The sequence below is a fragment of the Marmota monax genome, unplaced genomic scaffold (assembly GCF_021218885.2).
Source record: "Marmota monax isolate L192 unplaced genomic scaffold, Marmota_monax_Labrador192_F-V1.1 WCK01_AAM20220418_F8-fsc00087, whole genome shotgun sequence".
NCBI lineage: Eukaryota > Metazoa > Chordata > Mammalia > Rodentia > Sciuridae > Marmota > Marmota monax.
The window spans coordinates 62,537-84,135 of NW_026693476.1; the positions used below are offsets into that span (position 1 = coordinate 62,537).

At 37.3% G+C, this 21,599-nt stretch overlaps 1 long non-coding RNA gene across 1 annotated transcript; it reads right to left on the reverse strand.

Annotated features, from left to right (window-relative positions):
• Positions 1-263: 263 nt before the first annotated feature.
• On the reverse strand, positions 264-5,223 carry LOC131424684 (uncharacterized). Its single transcript, XR_009228093.1, has 3 exons — positions 4,845-5,223; positions 2,945-3,039; positions 264-416 (listed from the first exon to the last, which is right to left on the reverse strand). It is a non-coding gene; the product is annotated as an uncharacterized LOC131424684 (long non-coding RNA).
• Between the last annotated feature and the right edge of the window lie 16,376 nt (positions 5,224-21,599).

Genomic DNA, 21,599 nt, shown 5'->3' on the forward strand with positions numbered 1-21,599 from the left:
TTCCTTAAAAGTTTTCTTTCTTAGGCCACGCTCTTTTCAATTTCACAAACTTGCACCTGTCACACTCTCCTTCCTGAAAGTATGCTAGGTCGTTGCTGCCTGCCATCTAAAAGGCACATGCCTGGTTCAGGTAGGAACAGTTGGGATAGTATGACCTCTACCTAGTGGGTGAATCTACTGTCCTCCCACTGAGGCAGTCCTCGTCATTCAAGACTACACACAAAATGCAGATACCAGGAGAGCAGGTACAATATCACTTGCCTAATGGAATCTCTCATGAGCTGGGCACCTTGGAGCAGCTTCCTGTGAGCAGGGCCTCTGGGCACCTTACAAAGTGCTCTGCCAACTTGTGCTCTTCAGCCAGTTCCTCTCGATGGCCCTCAGGGTCATGCTGGGTGAGGAGGTCCTTGATATGCCTGTTGAGGAAAAAAGAAGCATCTTCATCTTCCTGCAGCTTCAGGGGGCCAATTCTGGTGCCTGAAATTCAATCAGGAAATTAAAATCCCTAAGGTAGGATACAAGGGGAAATTTATAACTAGAACTCAATGAATGATGGGATAGTAGGATTTGGACAGAGATTTCTATGGCAATATCCCTTTGAAGCCTTCAAACCAATATTCTGGTACTTTCTGAGCAATTGTTCATACATTCTTGCACTTGCCAGTTTACCTCCTGCAGACTAGTAAACACCAAACATTGGTACTTCATGTACTTTCTTGGTACTTTTCTTTTGATACTATTAAAAATACATTTGTACATGTGTATATATCTATACATTTAGGCATATAAATGTATATGTATACACAGGCACATGTACATATGTACAGATAAAAACATACATAAGTACAGATATATATCTAACTGCATTCCTTGCTTTGAGAGCCCTACTATAAAAGATGAAGTATGTGGAAGGAAGTCTGAATTTAACCCTGCATTTAGACTCTACATGAGAAGGTGGATGGGACCTGGATACAGGAAATCCCGAGACTGATTCATTCAGAGTAAGTCTACAAGTACCAAAAGGAAAACAAACTTATGTGGGCAATGGCATTGCTGTTTGGGTGAATGGAATTGGTAAAAATCAGCAGCTTGTGTGTACATGATCGTGTTTCTCTCTGTCCTTCCACCTGGGTTGAGCTTGGAGACAAAGTGCTGTGCCAGCCTGTTCCTATCAGCAATTTGCTCTCAGAGGACCTTCCCCAGGGGACTGCCAGAGTCTTCCTTGTGAGGAAGTCCTTGAGATGTTGACTGAGGAACAATTAGGCATCTCTCCCTTCCTGTGACTGCTGGGGTAACTGGGTGACAGCTCTCAAGCCTGAGCATGACTTAGAACAAAGAATTTCCTGATGCAGGTAGAAAGGAATTCATCAGAATGGATGCAGCATTGAGAAGTGATAAGGATTTGAGAGAGGTGTTTCTGAAGATATCATGAGGAGTCCTTCAGTGCAATTCTGACTCATTTAAAGCCAGAAGCCTATGAGCATTCATAGTTTACTTGAACTCTATTTCAGTAAGTTCAGAAATAATAAGTTTTGGCATTTAATACAGGAATATTGAAGAAAGCAAGCAATATCCTTTAAAAACACACTTTGAAACTCTGTGCAATAGGTACAAACATACAGCAGACCAATTTTTCCCTGGATCTGGAGGGAAGATGATATACAATCAACACATCACATTAGTTAGCTCAGCACCCCTGGATGATCAGAATTACCTGGGGGCATTTGGCTCTTATCCTTCATCCTTACTATGTTATTTATTTCCTGCCAATAAAACCAGACTGGACCAGCCACATTACGCCACTCCTGCTTTACACATTGCAAACACAAGCATATAAATGTTCTCTGGGTACACTGGGATATCCTAAGAAGAATACCGAAGGAGAACTTAAAAGTAGGTACCCTGCACTTAGGATAAAAACTGGCCTTGTTTTGGAGACCAAGTGAGTAGGCGGTCCTGTTCTGATAAATTGTTGACCCACATCCTGTTTCTTAACTCTGGAAAAAAGTCAAGCATGCACTTTTTTTTTCCCCTGAGAGGTTCTGGTAAAAGTGTCTAGCTGCCTTCTAACTTACCCATTTGGGTAAGTTCCCTCAGCGGACACTTTGATTCATGTTGGTTCAGATTAGAAAAGACACTGAAAGTAGATTTAGATGGAATATGCAAACTGTCACAAAGGAAAGAGTTATTGGTGTGCCATGGACACAGTATCCTTGGCTATTAATGGATTTTGCAGGTGACAGGGTGAAGCCTTCCCTTCAGGGAAAATGTCATACATGGGCAATGAGCATTTGGGACTGGAGCTTAGAGCCAAGCAAACATGGTACCATCTCTAAACATATAAGCGATTTTGCGGTCCTTTTGGATAGCCACAAATGTTCAAAAAACACTGCTGAGAATCGACATTTTAACAGGACAAGTAGAGGAGAGATAAGAGGACCCACTGCAAAAGAGTCTTTTGGATAGATGATGAGGCATCTGCATGCTAAAGAACTGAATGAGATTCTTTGAATACATTCACTCTCCTCATCCTTGCCCACAATGTTCCATAACTTGCATTTGCCAGCGAGTGCCAGGAGGGCTAAAAGTAGGAAGAGTGCAGCTACCTGACCCACCCAATGCCTGTACTTCAGACCTGGTCCTAGTGTTTGACTCATACCAATGAGTAACTATGGGACCTGCCTGCAGGAAGATCTCTCTACCCATACAGAGGGTTGAAATTGAAGAATAGGGAGGCTACCTGGGAACCCACCAGGAGCCACCTTTTTCTTTTTAATTTTTTTAAATAATTGTAGATGGTCAGTTTTATTTGTATGCTTTAATCTGTTTAGTTTTTTATGCAGTGCTAAGGATCGAACCCAGTGCCTCACACACATAGCCAAGCACTCTGCCACCGAGCTACAGCCCCATTCCACCACCTTTTTCATGGAAGCAGTGTACTCACTGGACACATCCAGAGTAGAGTAAACCACATGTTCCTCAGGGAGGGAGGCTGTACTCTTGCTTGGGAGGCCAGGGAAGTGAGACAAGTCATGACACCTGGAATGAGCCAAAAGCACCTCATTCAATGAGTCCATCAGCACTTCATTCATATCCTCCTCCACTTGCAGCTCCATGCAGAGAGCTGTATGTAAGGAAAGCAAAATACTAAAATATGAAAGATCGGACTTTACAACTACTCAGCTGGTCTTGATTAAAACCTTCAAAAAAAAAAAAAAGTCCAGAAGGCAGAGTGGTTATCCCTCCAAAGCACAGGAACAAATCAAACCTCTTTGATTATAGAGTGTGACTTTAATGGGAGTTTAAGAAAGAGGGTGGAGTGTGAGAGAGATCTTTAGGTGCTCTCAGTTCACTGGTTAGATAACATTGCTGATGAAGAAGGAGACTCATCTTTTCCTGTGTGGTTCAGGCTTGTCATACCATGATGACAGCCAGAACAGATGGTACAACCCCAGTGTCTTCTGCTCCATGTTTCTTGAACAGTTCTGACAAATCAAAGTTCCTGAGGCATTATTGATTCCAAAAGATGTTGGGTATTCAGGCCTTGTTCTTTAATATTTTGATTTATATGACTTTGGTGTGGTTTGGTCACATTTCTTGCTATGGAATTCAACAAAGCCAACAAACTCAGGCCAAACCCACAGAAAATGATGTGTGTCTCCTCCTAACTACCTTGCACAGGAGAGTGCAGTTTTCACTGTGAATGAAGGAAACTTGACTTTAACACCAGGGAAAAGACTGTCTCTTGGTTGCTAAGGTAAAACTTAATGGAAGGTAGAAGCCAAGAAAAGAAACACCAGGGAAAACAAAGGATCCCCTCCTGGTTATCAGAATGGATGGAATAAGTACATTCTGCAGTTTTGCTCTTCCTTGGGATCTGCAATCTCAAGATGTCACCATTACATTCATTATCCATGACTTTCACAGTTACCTGGAGTTCACTGGCTCTTTTGCTTCAGATTGCCTTGAGTTTCTGCAAATATATTCAGACACAACAAAAACTTATCCTTATGTCCTGTTACCAACCCTGTACCAATTTATTCACAGAGTGAGTGTTTTCTTTATGTGATGAAAGGAAACTCTGAGGAGGACACTCAAGGAACACTTGAGTATATCTTCTGAGAAATGGAAAGGTGTCATTTCCTTAGTCACTGGTCAGATATCCCTTGTTTGGTCAATTAATAGCATCATACTCAATTTTCTGAATCTGGTGATCAGTTGAAACTATTCATTATCCCAGTGATCAAGAAAAACTTGAAGACTGGATTCTAGATCACTTTCTTCAAGACACAGACCTTACTCCAGAAGCTGATGTTTCTTTGTAGCTTTGAGATTATTTACAGGGACTGACATGCTGTGTGGGATCTATAGACCTTCCTTGAGGAAAGATCTTTTGTGCTACTGAGAAAACAGGATAATTTCTATTAAAGGGAGTGGAGTGTGTCAGGGTCCAGTCCAGGCCTTCAGGAATAATTCTAACACATTCATGAGGGACCATACAAACAATATCTCCCATGATACAATCAAGAACACTAACCTATTTGTACACTCACCAATCCTCAAAGTAGACTTACTGTTCAGGATCAAAAATTAGCAAGGACATTATAGGAGAGATCACCTGTTACAGCTTGGAGGAACGAGACCATGCAGATCTCTGCTCCACACGTGGATCAGTGGTGCCTGTGGGACTGGTGCAGTCTCCACAACCACCCCACTCTGGTTATTCCTGTGTTCACCATCCTGAATTTTCACTGAACCCCATCAGAAATATGACTGATATCAGTATAATTCTCTTTTAGTGAACTACTCCCAAGCTGCATCAAGAGTAGAGACTTCATACTCACCCAACAGGTCAACACTTGGGCAGGGAGGTTGGTGGATATCAGGCAGTTCACAGTAAATGGAGGATGTCTTATGAGCCTCATGACTGAGTCCTTCAGGGCTTCTTCCACTTCCTCCTTTTCCTCCTGTCCCTCTTTTTCAGCCTGGTGTGATGAAGTGTATGATTAAACCAAGAAATTCAGATGCAAGAGTCCCAGGTGGTTCTCAAGAGGCCTAAGGGAGTGGTCACAGAAGGTCAGGGGAACTACCTTCTAAGAGAAAGAAAGTGGTCCACCTAGGATAATGGCAGAGTGCTGCTGCTTTCATGGCAGGACATAAAAGAAGATGCACTGAGTAAGAAAACGAGCTGAGGAAGATGGATTCTCAATGCTCCCTATCTGATACAAGCAGGACCCACAGCACAGAGAACACAACAGTGGCTCCAACTTTTCTATAAATTGCATCGATTCATACATATATCAGAAGTCAATGCCCTTGAGACATTGCAGAATCCAAGAGGTTTTGTGCATTCTAGGATTCTTTCTCTATATATTGTGAATAGCTTTCATTTTTTTCCTGGTTCCTTGGTATGAAATCCCTGCCAATATGCTACAGCCAACCATGCATAAACCAGATATACATCTCAATCTTAATTTATCCATACAAGAGTGTAGATATAGATTCTGAGTTTAAAAACTTTAATGAAGCTGATTATTCCTACTCTCATGAAGCCCATCATAGGACAGTTCCCAAAAAGAAATGCTTCTCAAATAAATGGGTGAGTTTAGTGTGTTACTTTAAAGCTGAAGAGGATAACTTGGGCTGCAGCCATAAAAAAAAAAAGACTTGGTGAAACTAATAAGAGCAGGAAAAATACAGCAAATTGTTGGAAATTAGCTCTTAAATTAGAAGTAATAATTCAGTATCTTTCTTCCATTTATTACTCAATCAGTGTCCCTTACTTTATACATTTGTGTGACCATGTACATACACACAAATACACAGGTATTATATTTTAAATGATATTTTATACTTAGTTTTCAAACATGAATTAAAGCCAAATTTTGTTTTATAGATTTTGATGTTAAAAATGGAAGTGTACTGGGCTGGGGATGTGGTCAAGTGGTAGTGTGCTTGCCTAGCATGCATGAGGCACTGGGTTCGATTCTCAGTACCACATAAAAATGAAGTGAAGATGTTGTGTCCACCTAGAATTAAAAAAATAAATAAATATTTTTTAAAATGGAAGTGTACTCTTTATTTCTCATTGGAAAGAACACATAAAACTTATGGTATAGTATTTCCATATAATACACACACACACTTCCTGGTACTTTCAGTCATCTATAGATTCTGCATAAACCTAATACAATGTAAATGTTAACTAAAGAGTTTGCATACTGTATTGTTTATGGAATGACAAATAAGCCTGTACATGTTTAGTACAGCTGCAACCATGAGAGGCCCGACTACATACACAGTAAATGATCTACAGTTGATTGAAGCCACAGATGTGGAAACAAAGGACTCAAGTTGCTTTAAGACAATTTTATGTATCTGCATTTGCTTTCATAAAAAAGAAAAGCTTTAGTTTAAGATTTTGGGGAAGTGTTACTATTTAATTGTTTTATGTCCAATGAAAATGTAAAATTAGTTGCTTTTCAATGGGATTTTTTTAATAATACTCATTTTAAAATCAAAAGACACTGATGATTTTACACTGAAATCTCTTAATGTTATTAACTAGGTTTTCCATCCCTATATGCATCCATGGAAAAGTCCATAAAATGTGTTTACATAGGTTAGTTAACAGCTAGATTAACTTTAATTATTTCTAATGTTTAGAAGGTGAATTATATAGGAATCTGTATGACTGAGTATGACTTTCCTATATTTGATTTCTGGCAGTTTTATAATTTCTCATATTTCTTTGAAGAACTCATAGACATATAATGCACAATATCCACACAAAACTAGAATGCACTGAATGCAAAGATTATTGTTTTTTGAAGAACTGAAAATACAGTTTGTCAGCAAAACATTGTTCTACATGTGAACATATATTTTATCTATGAAAGTTACACAGCACCACTTTTATTAAAACATGCCTCAAACTAATTAATCTATTTTTAGTGCTCCCTAGCAATCTTATCAAAGCCCTTGTTTAATACTATCTTCTTTCCTTGGTAAAGTGACTAGATCAATTAGATTCAGTGTTCCAAATAATCAATTAACATGATGACAAATCAAATTTTTAGATAACCTGAAAAGAATTAAGTGTGGACTGTATCCATTCTTATACTTTTATTTTGTGGTCTTGTGTTCACAATGTGTCTTTGTATATTATTTAATGACATTAGCAATCATGTTATATCTCAAAAGAAATGGTCTGGGCTTAAGCCACTTCATGAATGTTAAGAAGACAATTTTGACATAGGAACTTGAATAAAATGGTTTCTAAAATAATTTAAAAAATAGTGTAGGCAGATCTTGGAAAACTTTTAGAATTTTCATGAACTATATGCAATTATAGTATATAAAACCAATTTACATGGCATAAAATTCAGGCCATGATAAACAGTAGGTAGTGTGATCGCTCACCAAGGGAGAAATAGGAATGAAGTTTTGCTTCATAATTAATAACTGACTGCAACAGAAGATATTTTGAGACTCATAATACTATTTCCATTGTGAAAATAGAATTGAACTATTTTATTGGGGGAGATTAATTAAGCATTGTGAAATATATAGAGCACCTGTACTTATTTTTAATTAAGTATTATTGATTTCATGTTTACCTGGTGAACTTCCAAGTACAAACTCCAGGAAAATGAGGAATTTGCCAATACAATCTTAAACAACTTAATGGACACAATGTGGGAGAAATGATGAAATAAAATCTAATGGGATAATTGAGAATTTTGGTTATTGCACTGATAAAAATACATAGAAATTTTTTGGCTCAATTTAAATTAATTTGGCAAATAGTAGAGCAGAGGTCAAAACAAATTGTTTTACAAGTCCTCAATCAACAGTTGTGTCTCTGAGCCAATAGAAATCAGGGACATAAATTCTAAATAAATGTCAAAGATGGTACTTTTTAAGTTTGCCAGAAATTGTAATTGTAGGTCAAGAGTTTGGAACATTTTTCCTCTACCACAGACAACTGACTAGATATCCTTAACAAACATTTTGCTATGAATGCTTTGGGGAGGGCATTATGCTTGGGAGTCAAAAGAGGAGAATTAGTAATGGTAAATGATTTATATTTCAGACAGGAAACCTGTCACTTCTGTTGTTACTGAGAGATAAACAGCATAAAGATTTTAAATTATGAATTTAGAATGCACCTTAAGTTGCCAAACAGTAAGAGGAGTTTAGGCTTAACTTTTGCCCATTTTAGGAAACTGCCAAAAACTTTTGCTCCCTCGAAACAAACATTTTTATAGTCCTATAAAAGTACAAATGTGTGAACTTGACAACTGATCAAACAGAACGTTGATCTGGTTTAAGTTTACTGCTTTAAAAACTAAAATGAAAACAAATAATTGTCATTCATCAGAGATCTCCTTTTTGTAAAGAATTGTTTTACTACGTAGATAGATGTATATATGTGTGATACTATGTGTGTGTGTGTGTGTGTATAAACACACACAAACGTGGGCATATATAAATATGCATCTATATTATCACACTACTAATATATTCACTTATAGATATTGTATCTGTGATGCCTCTGCACTGGCTCTGATCTGTCTTTCATGTTTCATTCACTGTTGTATTGAGATGTATAGGATATCTGGGCAGGATTAGTCCAATGGTTGTCAGGAAGAGAGTCAAAGTAAATTACCTGAATCATGAAGAATGTAAACCTATGACCCTGACTATTTTATCTTGGTGCTGGAATGAACTTAGGGAAGAAACTTTACATAAATTTATCAAGCACATGATGTTTTGCCTTCAGTCCTTTATTGAATTACTTACAGCTCCTCTAACAATTTTATCTTTTTTTTAAACTACCAAATTCAGAAAGCCAAATTATTCTTCAGTAAAAATTATTGGAAATTTCCATTTTATTTAGAAAAGAAAAAAATGTTGCTACCTGGAAACACTTTCAGAGTCTGTACATTATTCTAATAGTTTGTTTCAACTCTTACATTCTAAGTTTTATGTCAGAAATTTGCCAAAATTGAGGAAAAAAAAACTTGGGCTCCAATCATTGAGGTCAATTTAATGTTCAGTATTCATTATTGACTCAGATTATATATCCATGTATATGAAAGACTGAAAGCTCTTGAGAAAGATTTCACCTGTGATAACTTTAAATGCTTTAGAAATAAGGTCACTTTCCATCATAATTTAAGAATTTCTAGTTGATACCACTAATGAGAAGCAATAATATGGAAAGAACAAAGAAAAACACAGAATCAGAAAGTGGGAATTAAAATTTCTTTATATGATCGCTCCAATTATATCTCCCAATTCAAAGGTGGTTTAAGAAATTAATGAGAAAGATTTACTGTGTATGGCATAAAGTTTTAACTTTCATACTTCAACTAGTACATCCTGGATTTGACTCAAATTATTCCTTCCCATCTAAGTCTTTCTGATGTGAAGGTTTGAAAAAAAATCATTGAGTTACTGCTGAGACGGATAGCTACTAATCTTTGGAGAAATAAATAATTTGTTCCTTTAGATGATGCAAAATTGATTTAGAAAATAATAAAACTTAGCAGCAGAGGCAAGCCTGGATGAGGAGTGAAAACAGAATGTAGAGAAGCGAACTTTAGGGCCTACTTTTTCTTCTATTAGATGCAAGGTCTCTGGTTTTATTCCTAGGTCTTTGATTCATTTTGAGTTGAGTTTTGTGCAGGGTGAGAGATAGGGGTTTAATTTCAATTTTTTGCATATAGATTTCCAGTTTTCCCAGCACCATTTGTTGAAGAGGCTAGCTTTTCTCCAATGGATGTTTTTGGCACCTTTGTTTAATATAAAAATTGTAATTTTGTGGGTTAGTTTCTGCGTACTCTATTCTGTACCATTGGTCTACCAGCCCGTTTTGGTGCCAATATCATGCTTTTTTTTTTAAACTACTGCTCTGCAGTATAGTTTAAGGTCTTGTATAGAGATGCCACCTGTTTCACTCTTCCTGCTAAGGATTGCTTTAGCTATTCTGGGTCTCTTATTTTTCCAGATGAATTTCATGATTGCTATTTCTGTTTCTATGAGGATGCCATTGGGGTTTTGATTGGAATTGCATTAAATCTTTATAGTGCTTTTGGTAGTATGGTGATGTTGATAATATTAATTCTGCCTATCAAGAGCAAAGTAGATATTTCCATCTTCTAAGACTTGATTTCTTTCTTAAGGGTTCTGCAGTTTTCATTATATAGAACTTTTTCCTCTTTCATTAAGTTGATTCCCAAGTATTTTATTTTTCTAGAGGCTATTGTAAATGGAGTGCCTCTGACTAAATTCAATCCCCACTAATTCCTCCCCCCAAAAAGGAATAAAGTATTTAACTTGCATTTGGGCACAAAGTGTGATTATGGCTGATTTAGACATTTGTTCCAGACACTGTTATGAGCATAGAACTAGGAGAATCCAAGAGGAATGAGGGCGCATGAGAAATACATTTTATTAATGAAGTATTTTAACTTGGTGCTGCTCAAAGCAAAGTGATCTGGTGTTAGCATTTTTTTCAGGAACTAAATTAAGAAACTAAATTCTTTGCTCTGGATGTTTCTCTTTATCCATTGAATTATTCTAGACAAACGTAATGATCAGTTGAGGGGTATAGGGAATGAAACTCTAGAAATTTAGCTATTCTTCATTTAAAAGTTAACTAGACTTTTAATTGACCTTACATTTGCAATCATTATTTTTTTAAAATCAGAAATAGCTAAATGCATATCAAAAGGACCTGCTAGTTGATAACCATCAGGGTACAGGTAATAAGTGGAGTTTTCACTGAAACTGATTTGAATGTGGCTATGAAAAAAGAATTACAGCATACAAAAAATAAAAAGTTCAGAATATTATGGTAAACAAACAAAATGGAGACATTAAGAAAAACAAAGAGAAATATGGAAAACTAACAAATGAAAAGAGTTACCTTTTTTAAAAAGAACTGAATAAGATAAATAAAAAACATATTCCTGCAATGATTACTCTTGGGTTTATAATCACAACCATTTATGTAAAGTATTTTTTGAATTTTTTTCTCAAAAACTATTTCTTAGACTTAATTCACATTTTTATGAATTCCATGAATTCTGAAACATTTTTCTTAAGTACCTTATAAAATTTCATACTTCTCACATTATACTGTAATACTCTTCAAACTTGATATCTCAATATTTTTGTTTGTTTCCTATGGCCTTTTGGCTTTATGTATGTGAACAGGACAGAGGTAACATAACGTTACAGCATATAATCATATACTAATAAGGGCTACAATGCATAGGAAGTTGAATCACAGCATATACAGTGAAGGCAATGGGGAAGAAGGAGACTTATTTCAATAGGCTAGTCAAGAACAGCCTCTTTTTGAGGTAAATATTGAGCAAATTGTACTGTGGGAGACAAACCTTGCACTTGACTGAGTTACACTCCCCGGCTGGATGCTGAGGTGCTCAGTCACAGAAATGTGGCAGAGCTTTCCCCACCCTTCTTGGGTTTGAGGGTCGGTGTCTCCTGCATGGGTATGTCTTGCTACAGCCCCACGGGTGGAGCTATGCTCACCTATTCCTTTGTAATATAACCCCTTGCCCTGTTTAGGATAGAATCTTCCATGGAAGTGACTTGTGTGTGTCCCCTTCTCTTACTGTGCCCTTGGGTGTGGCCTACCCAGGTGTCAGTCAACCTGCTGACAGTGGACATCATAAAGATAGACTCAGCCCCCTTAAACCTGACCCCTTGCCTCATTTGAATAGCTTCTCCTCAATAAAAGGGGTCAACGTGTGCTCTCGCTCTCTCTCTCTCTTCCTGCAGACCCTTAAGGTCAGAGAAGCCATCACAGCGACCCCAAAGAAAAAGGTATTTGTGTCCCTTGTGTGATTATTTTGTGCATCCCAGTCAGCCCAGTTTACCTGGAGTGACCTCTGAACCTTTTAGTCATGAGAACAGAAACCCGGCAGTGTACAGTAAATCAGGTAGCAAAACACAGTAGAGGAACTAGCAAGTTCAAAGCCACTGAAGTAGGAAGATTCTGGATGGCTTGATGCACATCCAGGTGGACAGCCTTACTAGAAAGGTACAGGAAGACAGAAAGGAGGAGATTGAGAATGTGATGGTAGGGCATTGTAGGTACACAGCATAATGTAATTGATGTTTTTAAAAGACACATGGTAAGCACGGAAACAAAAAAGCTAGGAGATTCTCCCAGTAGTCAACTGATGTAAGATGGAAGCCTGCATGAACTGGCCTGAAATGCAGACTTAGAAGGCGACTAGGTTTGGGATATATTGACAAGCAAACTTGATGATGGATTGTGTTTGGAATGTAGGGGGAAGGGAAGAATCAGGGATGAAAGCAAAGATTTTATAAGAACAGTGAAGTAATAGGGATTCCAAATATAATGAGAGAGAAGTTTGGGGTAAAACAGGGTGGGGGTGTGAAAAATTGAGAATTTTGTTCTGACATGCCTGCTGAATATCAAGAGTAGATGTTGTATAATAATCAGTGTGAGATGTAAATCTGGACAGCAAGAAATGTTTGGGACTCACTGATATATTGATTGTATTTTTCCATATGGGGGAAAACATCTAAGGATTATCTAATTTTTACTTCTTACCTGTATATTATTTAAGACATATTTTCTTCTGTCTTGGAATTTGACTTCAGACTATATTATTCTCTCTGAAAATATACAATATTACTTCTTGGACATTAGGCACATATCTGATTATTGTACATGATTGAACACTTGAGATAAATGATTTCTAAAAATGAATGAGTTACATCATGCCTTTTCCAATTCTACAAAGTTTGCTTCCTTTTACCCTATTCTACTTCTTCCTTCCCAAAAATAAAACCTGGAGATAAAAAAATAATAATCAGCTACTCTGAGCAAATATTATAATATACAAAGTTATTTTACTTAGTCTATTGTTTTCTGGAAAATACACACCATTTTAAGGAAAATAATGTTACATGTAATGCAAATTTATTATTTGCCTGGTTCTGTTAAGATTGGTAGAAGTAACACATATTTCAAAGGATCAAGTTTATAAATTTGCACAGAAAATATACCTACATGCAAAACAATGAGAACAAGGAAACAACACAGCTATAAATACTCAAGCACCATAACTGGTTAAAAAGGAAAAAGATATTATGGTGGTGCTGGGTTTTCAAAGAGGAAACTGTATGCAGATGTGTGCAGAGAAAACCTACTGTTCAATCTGAAAGTGAACACGGCTTACCCAGAAGTTGACCAGGGATGATCCTGGCATTTTCCCAGCCACTGCAGCTCTTGCATGCTGCACACTCATGTACTGTACAAATGCATAACCTCTGTGAACTGAGCATCCAACTATTTTTCTCTACTTTGAAAAAAATGGCTTCAGTGTCAAACTTCTTGACAATGGCTGTGTTTAAATTGCCAATGAAAATACCGGAATTGATGGACGTAAGCTCATTATTGTCAGTGATGCTGCTAGCCTGTGTGTTGCCAGGCATAGTTAGCTCACCTAGTTTTAATCCTTAAACAAAGAAACAAAAGAATACAGTCATAAGGTAAACAAGTAGATACACAGATATCACTGGCTTTTTTAGCTTTTCAATATTATACTTAGGAAAGCTCAAATCCCAAATTCAGTAATATAAAAGGTATACACTGCATGGCTCCATGTAACAAAAATACTCAACATATAAGTTTGAATAAATACCTGATTCACTTATCCAAAATTTATTTCCAAAAAATGACCAAATGTTTTTTTTTTCTTTTTTTCAGTTAGCTGATCCTTTGATCACTTATTCTATATTTAATTGACTTTAAATTATTTTCATAGCTAGAAAATAATAAAGCTCTGTGGTACCTTCTTTTGCAATTTCCAATTATTATCAAATGCAGGAAATGGAGAATAGAATACAAAGCAAGGTGTACATGTACAAACAACTTGATAATTCATTTGAAAAATTACCCAAGCTTTTGGTTTTACTTTGATATGTAAATTAATACAGGATTTTTTTCTTCTTTCCTACTGTAGGATACATTGCTATGTAGGTAAAATAGACATAACATAGAGAATAGGAAAGAATGGAGAAAAAGATGGAGAGAAGAAAATTTCATTAATTTGAAATTTTTACATGTGGAAATTGTCATCTATTTATTTTTTCTTCCAAACAACTAATAATATTTCCATTGTTGTGAATATTTACCAGCTAAAAACATACATCCTCACAACTTGCAGAGAAGCAGTACAGTCTTCAAAGCTTGAGAAAACATAGCCAGTTTTTCTTCTACATTTGCCATCATGTAATTAATACTATGAAGAGGTGGTCAAACATAAAGATGGTGGAATGAGATGGACATCATTACCCTAAGTACATGTATGAAGACACGAATGGTTTGATTCTACTTTCTATACAACCAGAGAAATGAAAAATTGTGCTGTATAGGTAGAATATGAATCATGATGCATTCTTCTGTCATATAAAAACATTAAAATTAAAAAAATATTTTTAAAAAGAATGTAAAAAAAAAAGAAAAAGAAATACACTGTAAAGTTAGGCTGCACTTAAGGCTCTTTGTTTTCAAGTAGAAATTTGTATGACATAATCCTACCTGAAAGTGTCAATGGTGCCAATCATTTATTACCGTCTTTCTTTAACTTACACGTTTACAAAGAGTTTCCTCTTTCTATAAATTTAGGGGCTAAAGGAATGGTTCAATGATATACAGACAGATAATTATTAGAGGCCTTATGGGCAAGGAGAATATCTCTACTACAAATCTTCTACTATAATTTGCCTAGGCTTTTGCTTCTGATAAGAGTACACAATTTTTTCAGCATTTTTCTTCTACCACAAATTTTAGTCTCATTTCAGAGCCACTTCAGTGTATAACATAGATACCTCCACTTTAGATGCACATTGGTTTACTGATAAACAAAAGAAGTCTTGTATCCTAAGAAATGTGGGAGGTATTTCCCTTTATCAGGATGCCAAAGCAAAGTTAGCCCATATTTGCTACAAGAATTTCAGGAATAAACTGCCTTTTTGTGTGAATGAAAAACAACTTCCAGGAGCCGCCCCCTCCCCCTGCGCCGGCAAGGTAGAGGGAACTGTGACCACCCACAGAGCAGGCCCAGCGGCCTGCTGAGGGGCAGAGTAGACCCCCACCCCCCGCGCCTGCCTGGTAGGCAGATCTGTGACCACCGACAGAAAAGGCCCAGTGGCCCGCGGCGGGACAGAGCTTCCAATCACTCCTGCAAGGTAGGCGGGCCTGCGACCCACCGGCAGAAGAGGAGCAGCGGCCTGCTCAGAGGCAGAGCCGCCCCCTCCCCCTGCGCCGGCAAGGTAGAGGGAACTGTGACCACCCACAGAGCAGGCCCAGAGGCCTGCTGAGGGGCAGAGCCGCCCCCCAATCCCCGCGCCTGCCAGGTAGGCGGAACTGTGACCACCGACAGAAAAGGCCCAGTGGCCGCCTGACAGTGAAACGCGGTAGAGGCCGCCCCGCCCCCCGCGCCTGCAAGGTAGGCGGACCTGCGACCACCGACAGAACAAGCCTAGCGGCCCACAGAGGGACAGAGCCGCCGCCCGCGCCTGCAAGGTAGGCGGACCTGCTACCGACTGGTAGAGCAGGCCCAGTGGCCTGCCGGTGTGGGAGGCACATTGCCCCAATTGGAGGAGGGGCAGAGCCGCCGCCCGCGCCTTCGAGGGAGACTTTGCAACTATATAAGACCAATATAAATATATAGGGGGAAAATTCAATAGCACAACAGTTTCACCAAGTAGAAAGGAACGCGAACAGTATGAAGAGACAAGGAAAGAAAGGACCACAAGCAATGCAGGTCAACTCAACGTTAGAAGAGGTAATAGCTGCAGCAGATGGAATGTCAGATAAAGAATTCAGGATATACATGCTTCAGATGATCTGGAGTATCAAGGAAGACATCAGACAGCAAAATCAGACAATGAAAGATCACTTCAACAATGAATTACATAAACAAATCCAAGAAGCAAAAGATCAACTATACAGGGAGATAGAGGTTATAAAAAACAAACAAACAGAAATCCTAGAAATGCAGGAAGCAATAAACCAACTTAAAAACTCAATTGAGAATACTAGCAGCAGAGTAGAACACTTAGAAGATAGAACATCAGACAATGAAGATAAAGTATTTCAACTTGAAAAGAACATAGACAGCTCAGCAAGACTGTTAAGAAACCATGAGCAGAACATCCAAGAAATATGGGATAACATCAAGAGACCAAATTTAAGAGTCATTGGGATACAGGAAGGGACAGAGTTTCAAACCAAAGGAATGAGCAATCTATTCAATGAAATAATACGAGAAAACTTCCCAGACTTGAAGAATGAGACAGAATCCCAAATCCTAGAAGCCTACAGGACGCCGAATGTGCAAAATCATAAGAGACCCACACCTAGACACATTATAATGAAGATGCCCAACATACAGAATAAGGAGAGAATTTTAAAAGCTACAAGAGAAAGGAAGCAGATCACATTTAGGGGTAAGCCAATCAGGATAACAGCTGATCTTTCAACACAGACTCTGAAAGCTAGAAGATCCTGGAATAACATATTTCAAACACTGAAAGAAAATGGGTTCCAACCAAGAATTGTGTTTCCAGCGAAATTAAGCTTCAGGATGGAAGATGAAATTAAAACCTTCCACGATAAACAAAAGTTAAAAGAATTTGCAGCTAGAAAACCATCTCTTCTAAACATCCTTGGCAAAACATTACAGGAAGAGGAAATGGAAAATAACAATGAAAACCAACAGTGGGAGGTAGGACAGTAAAGGGGGGAAAATAATCAAAGAGGAAAACAAACCATATTTAGTAACATAAATAAACAAATATGGCTGGAAGAACAACCCATATCTCAATAATAACCCTAAATGTTAATGGCTTAAACTCACCAATCAAGAGACACAGGCTAGTAGAATGGATCACAAAACAAGACCCAACAATATGCTGCCTACAGGAGACGCATTTGATAGGAAAAGACATACATAGGCTGAAGGTGAAAGGTTGGGAAAAATCATATCACTCATATGGACTTCGGAAACAAGCAGGAGTGTCCATACTCATATCAAATAAAATAGATTTCAAGCCAAAGTTAATCAAAAGGGATAAAGAGGGACACTACATACTGCTTAAGGGAACCATACACCAACAAGACATAACAATCATAAATATATATGCCCCAAACAATGGTGCAGCTATGTTCATCAAACAAACTCTTCTCAAGTTCAAGAGTCTAATAGACCACCATACAATAATCATGGGAGACTTCAACACACCTCTCTCGCCACTGGACAGATCTTCCAAACAAAAGTTGAATAAGGAAACTATAGAACTCAATAACACAATTAATAACCTAGACTTAATTGACATATATAGAATATACCACCCAACATCAAGCAGTTACACTTTTTTCTCAGCAGCACATGGATCCTTCTCAAAAATAGATCATATATTATGTCACAGGGAAACTCTTAGACAATACAAAGGAGTAGAGATGATACCATGCATCCTATCTGATCATAATGGAATGGAACTGAAAATCAACGATAAAAGAAGGAAGGAAAAAGAATACATCACTTGGAGAATGAACAATAGGTTACTGAATGATCAATGGGTTATAGAAGACATCAAGGAGGAAATTAAAAAATTCTTAGAGATTAATGAAAACACTGACACAACATATCGGAATCTATGGGACACATTGAAAGCAGTTCTAAGAGGAAAATTCATTGCGTGGAGTTCATTCCTTAAAAAAAGAAAAAACCAACAAATAAATGATCTCATACTTCATCTCAAAATCCTAGAAAAAGAAGAGCAAAACAACAGCAAAAGAAGTAGAAGGCAAGAAATAATTAAAATCAGAGCTGAAATTAATGAAATCGAAACAAAAGAAACAATTGAAAAAATTGACAAAACTAAAAGTTGGTTCTTTGAAAAAATAAAGAAAATCGACAGACCCTTAGCCATGCTAGCAGAGAGAAGAGAGAGAACTCAAATTACTAGCATACAGGATGAAAAAGGCAATATCACAACAGACACTTCAGATATACAGAAGATAATCAAAAATTATTTTGAATCCTTATACTCCAATAAATTAGAAGATAGTGAAGGCATCGATAAATTTCTTAAGTCATATGATCTGCCCAGATTGAGTCAGGAGGATATAGACAACCTAAACAGACCAATATCAATTGAGGAAATAGAAGAAACCATCAAAAGTCTACCAACTAAGAAACGCCCAGGACCGGATGGGTATACAGCAGAGTTTTACAAAACCTTTAAAGAGGAACTAATACCAATACTTTTCAAGCTACTTCAGGAAATAGAAAAAGAGGGAGAACTTCCAAATTCATTCTACGAGGCCAACATCACCCTGATACCTAAACCAGACAAAGACACTTCAAAGAAAGAAAACTACAGACCAATATCTCTAATGAACCTAGATGCAAAAATCCTCAATAAAATTCTGGTGAATCGGATACAAAAACATATCAAAAAAATTGTGCACCATGATCAAGTAGGATTCATCCCTGGGATGCAAGGCTGGTTCAATATACGGAAATCAATAAATGTTATTCACCACATCAATAGACTTAAAAATAAGAACCATATGATCATCTCGATAGATGCGGAAAAAGCATTCGACAAAGTGCAGCATCCCTTTATGTTCAAAACTCTAGAAAAACTAGGGATAACAGGAACATACCTCAATATTGTAAAAGCAATCTATGCTAAGCCTCAGGCTAGCATCATTCTGAATGGAGAAAAATTGAAGGCATTCCCTCTAAAATCTGGAACAAGACAGGGATGCCCTCTCTCACCACTTCTGTTCAACATAGTTCTCGAAACACTGGCCAGAGCAATTAGACAGACGAAAGAAATTAAAGGCATAAAAATAGGAAAAGAAGAACTTAAATTATCACTATTTGCAGATGATATGATTCTATACCTAGCAGACCCAAAAGGGTCTACAAAGAAACTATTAGAGCTAATAAATGAATTCAGCAAAGTGGCAGGATATAAAATCAACACGCATAAATCAAAGGCATTCCTGTATATCAGCAACAAATCCTCTGAAATGGAAATGAGGACAACCACTCCATTCACAATATCTTCAAAAAAATAAAATACTTGGGAATCAACCTAACAAAAGAGGTGAAAGACTTATACAATGAAAACTACAGAACCCTAAAGAGAGAAATAGAAGAAGATCTTAGAAGATGGAAAAATATACCCTGTTCATGGATAGGCAGAACTAACATCATCAAAATGGCGATATTACCAAAAGTTCTCTATAGGTTTAATGCAATGCCAATCAAAATCCCAACGGCATTTCTTGTAGAAATAGAGAAAGCAATCATGAAATTCATATGGAAAAATAAACGACCCAGAATAGCAAAAACAACTCTAAGCAGGAAGTGTGAATCAGGCGGTATAGCGATACCAGACTTCAAACTATACTACAGAGCAATAGTAACAAAAACAGCATGGTACTGGTACCAAAACAGGCGGGTGGACCAATGGTACAGAATAGAGGACACAGAAACCAATCCACAAAACTACAACTACCTTATATTTGATAAAGGGGCTAAAAGCATGCAATGGAGGAAGGATAGCATCTTCAACAAATGGTGCTGGGAAAAACTGGAAATCCATATGCAACAAAATGAAACTGAATCCCTTTCTCTCGCCATGCACAAAAGTTAATTCAAAATGGATCAAGGAGCTTGATATCAAATCAGAGACACGCCGTCTGATAGAAGAAAAAGTTGGCTACGATCTACATACTGTGGGGTCGGGCTCCAAATTCCTCAATAGGACACCCATAGCACAAAAGTTAATAACTAGAATCAACAAATGGGACTTACTCAAACTAAAAAGTTTTTTCTCAGCAAAAGAAACAATAAGAGAGGTAAATAGAGAGCCTACATCCTGGGAACAAATCTTTACTCCTCACACTTCAGATAGAGCCCTAATATCCAGAGTATACAAAGAACTCAAAAAATTAGACAATAAGAGAACAAACAACCCAATCAACAAATGGGCCAAGGACCTGAACAGACACTTCTCAGAGGAGGACATACAGTCAATCAACAAGTACATGAAAAAATGCTCACCATCTCTAGCTGTCAGAGAAATGCAAATCAAAACCACCCTAAGATACCATCTCACTCCAGTTAGATTGGCAGCCATTATGAAGTCAAACAACAACAAGTGCTGGCGAGGATGTGGGGAAAAGGGTACACTTGTACATTGCTGGTGGGACTGCAAATTGGTGCAGCCAATTTGGAAAGCAGTATGGAGATTCCTTGGAAAGCTGGGAATGGAGCCACCATTTGACCCAGCTATTCCCTTCTCGGTCTATTCCCTAAAGACCTAAAAAGAGCATGCTACAGGGACACTGCTACATCGATGTTCATAGCAGCACAATTCACAATAGCAAGACTGTGGAACCTTCCTAGATGCCCTTCAATAGATGAATGGATAAAAAAAATGTGACATTTATACACAATGGAGTATTACTCTGCATTCAAAAATGACAAAATCATAGAATTTACAGGGAAATGGATGGCATTAGAGCAGATTATGCTAAGTGAAGCTAGCCAATCCCTAAAAAACAAATGCCAAATGTCTTCTTTGATATAAGGAGAGTAACTAAGAACAGAGTAGGGTCGAAGAGCATGAGAAGAAGATTAACATTAAACAGGGATGAGAGGTGGGAGGGAAAGGGAGAGAGAAGGGAAATTGCATGGAAATGGAAGGAGACCCTCAGAGTTATACAAAAGTACATACAAGAGGAAGTGAGGGGAAAGGAAAAAATAATACAAGGGGGACAAATGAATGTCAGTAGAGGGGGCAGAGAGAGAAGAGGGGAGGGGAGGGGAGGGGAGGGGGGATAGTAGAGGATAGGAAAGGCAGCAGAACACAACAGACACTAGTATGGCAATATGTACATCAATGGATGTGTAACTGATGTGATTCTGCAATCTGTATACGGGGTAAAAATGGGAGTTCATAACCCACTTGAATCAAAGTGTGAAATATGATATATCAAGAACTATGTAATGTTTTGAACAGCCAACAATAAAAAATTAAAAAAGAAAAAAAAATAAATAAAAAATTAAAAAATGACACACACACACACAAAAAAACAACTTCCATAACAGATAAAATCTGATGAAATATGGAACATAGCAATGTAACCTCCAATTACTCCTTGAGAACATGCATTTTTATTTCTCCATTGTCTATAACAGGTATACATGTTACCAATTTCAATATCAAAACTCTATTATCAGAATCCAACAGTTAATTCCATTAAAGGCCGTGGAAGCAAAAAAAAAAAAAAGGTATTAAAATCAGAAGTTCAATTAGAAAGTTTAACATGAAAAAGAATAATTTTGAGAATAAGAGATTTAATTAGAATTAATTTTGTATATGTTATTTAATTAAACCAATAGCATATGTCAATTACAAAAAAGCATATAGTCAGTGTTTATAATAATAAGCAAATTAACAGACTTTGTAAATGTTGAAATTTTATTCTCAACCTCACT